This window comes from Cucurbita pepo, unplaced genomic scaffold (genome assembly GCF_002806865.2).
Source record: "Cucurbita pepo subsp. pepo cultivar mu-cu-16 unplaced genomic scaffold, ASM280686v2 Cp4.1_scaffold002544, whole genome shotgun sequence".
NCBI lineage: Eukaryota > Viridiplantae > Streptophyta > Magnoliopsida > Cucurbitales > Cucurbitaceae > Cucurbita > Cucurbita pepo.
Window position 1 is genome coordinate 1 of NW_019648591.1, and position 2,678 is coordinate 2,678.

The 2,678-nt window shown below is 32.7% G+C and overlaps 2 non-coding genes across 2 annotated transcripts; both read left to right on the plus strand.

The window, feature by feature from the left end:
* Positions 1-395: 395 nt before the first annotated feature.
* TRNAV-UAC lies at positions 396-468 on the plus strand. Its single transcript has one exon. It is a non-coding gene; the product is annotated as a tRNA-Val (tRNA).
* An 848-nt stretch (positions 469-1,316) lies between these two features.
* On the plus strand, positions 1,317-1,389 carry TRNAV-UAC. The gene has a single exon. It is a non-coding gene; the product is annotated as a tRNA-Val (tRNA).
* The last annotated feature ends 1,289 nt before the right edge of the window (positions 1,390-2,678 follow it).

A 2,678-nucleotide genomic window follows, 5' to 3' on the forward strand; every position in this document is an offset into this window, starting at 1 on the left:
TTTAAAAATACTCAAGAATAAGATTGAAAATAAATTGTCTATTTGAATATTGAATTGTATTATATTCATATTGGGAAATGTTCATAAATGAGAGAGTTCGAGACAAAATTGAAGAGAAAAGTGATTTAAGAGTATTTTTTAATTTTTTTTCTTTTTAAAATTATGAGTATTAACGAAACATTTGAAAGTTGAATTGTATTTTCAAACAAGATATTAACGGTTTCATCTCACTAACAATAAACTTATTTATTTATTTATTTGAAAAGTAAAAGATATATTTCAAGATTTTTTTTTTTTTTGGATGAATATTGATGAAACCATTCGAGGTTCTAAGGATATTTTGTTTAAACATTAAAATTTATTATTATTAAGATCATGGACATCATGGACAACTTGTTGTTGTGGTGTAGTGGTTATCATATTAGTCTTACACACTAAAGGTCCCTAGTTCAATCCTGTGCAACAACATGCTTCTTTGTTTGCAATAGTGTAGTTTTTGCATGACCTCATTAGTAACTTGGGAGAACAACATGCTTCTTTGTTTGCAATGGTGTAGTTTTTGCATGACCTCATTAGTAACTTGGGAGAACTACTCTTCGAATGGTTCGCTATACCAAAATCTATGACATTGATGCGGATGGGAAACATTTTTGTTCGCTTAGAGTAATTCTCACTATACAGAGTTCGCTTAAGAGTTTGACATGTTACTCCCTGTAGAAATTATTTAGAGCATTACAAACTAGTTTAAGAACCTTCTTGAAGATCTAGTTCATTAAATTATACAAGTTGTGGGCATTAATGAGTTAAAAGACCTCACAGTCACTCTTAACTACCACATTGAAACTTAAAGAAAATCTTTGAAACATTATCTTTCTTCAACTCCTATACTTGAGAGAACTTTCTTCAACTCCTATCTCTGGACTTTTGTTACCTTAATTTGTTCCTTATATTTAATAAATAACTACACGAGGCTTCCTGCATTCCCCGTGACATAGTCTTAATACTTGCATCCAAAGCTTCATGTGTTCGGTGCGATACAATTTACATACCTATATCCAAGGATTCACGGGTTCCTTGTGACATAGTTTAAGTACCTACACCTAGGTGTTCATACGTTCCTTGTGATATCTTAAAAATCTCAAACTCCAATCCATGTTTATCAATATTTATAAAACTTTGACCATGATCATAATATCTCATCCACAATGTGGCTAGATTGTAACTTTAAAAAATTTCAATTAGTGTTAGGCAGGGAGGTTTTCTACATCTTACGACTTCCTGAGCTNTATTAAGATCATGGACATCATGGACAACTTGTTGTTGTGGTGTAGTGGTTATCATATTAGTCTTACACACTAAAGGTCCCTAGTTCAATCCTGTGCAACAACATGCTTCTTTGTTTGCAATAGTGTAGTTTTTGCATGACCTCATTAGTAACTTGGGAGAACAACATGCTTCTTTGTTTGCAATGGTGTAGTTTTTGCATGACCTCATTAGTAACTTGGGAGAACTACTCTTCGAATGGTTCGCTATACCAAAATCTATGACATTGATGCGGATGGGAAACATTTTTGTTCGCTTAGAGTAATTCTCACTATACAGAGTTCGCTTAAGAGTTTGACATGTTACTCCCTGTAGAAATTATTTAGAGCATTACAAACTAGTTTAAGAACCTTCTTGAAGATCTAGTTCATTAAATTATACAAGTTGTGGGCATTAATGAGTTAAAAGACCTCACAGTCACTCTTAACTACCACATTGAAACTTAAAGAAAATCTTTGAAACATTATCTTTCTTCAACTCCTATACTTGAGAGAACTTTCTTCAACTCCTATCTCTGGACTTTTGTTACCTTAATTTGTTCCTTATATTTAATAAATAACTACACGAGGCTTCCTGCATTCCCCGTGACATAGTCTTAATACTTGCATCCAAAGCTTCATGTGTTCGGTGCGATACAATTTACATACCTATATCCAAGGATTCACGGGTTCCTTGTGACATAGTTTAAGTACCTACACCTAGGTGTTCATACGTTCCTTGTGATATCTTAAAAATCTCAAACTCCAATCCATGTTTATCAATATTTATAAAACTTTGACCATGATCATAATATCTCATCCACAATGTGGCTAGATTGTAACTTTAAAAAATTTCAATTAGTGTTAGGCAGGGAGGTTTTCTACATCTTACGACTTCCTGAGCTTAGCTCACATTAAAGTCATTCATAAATCAGTTTAGGTATACAATGTTTCAACTTTTACTGTGTTAGCTTTTNTATTAGTCTTACACACTAAAGGTCCCTAGTTCAATCCTGTGCAACAACATGCTTCTTTGTTTGCAATAGTGTAGTTTTTGCATGACCTCATTAGTAACTTGGGAGAACAACATGCTNCTTTTTTCTTTTTTCTTTTCTTTTTTTTTTTTTTTTTTTTTTTTTTTTTTNTACTCTTCGAATGGTTCGCTATACCAAAATCTATGACATTGATGCGGATGGGAAACATTTTTGTTCGCTTAGAGTAATTCTCACTATACAGAGTTCGCTTAAGAGTTTGACATGTTACTCCCTGTAGAAATTATTTAGAGCATTACAAACTAGTTTAAGAACCTTCTTGAAGATCTAGTTCATTAAATNTTTCCTTTTGTAGTTCAAACTCCTTTTTCCTCACGAACCGGTT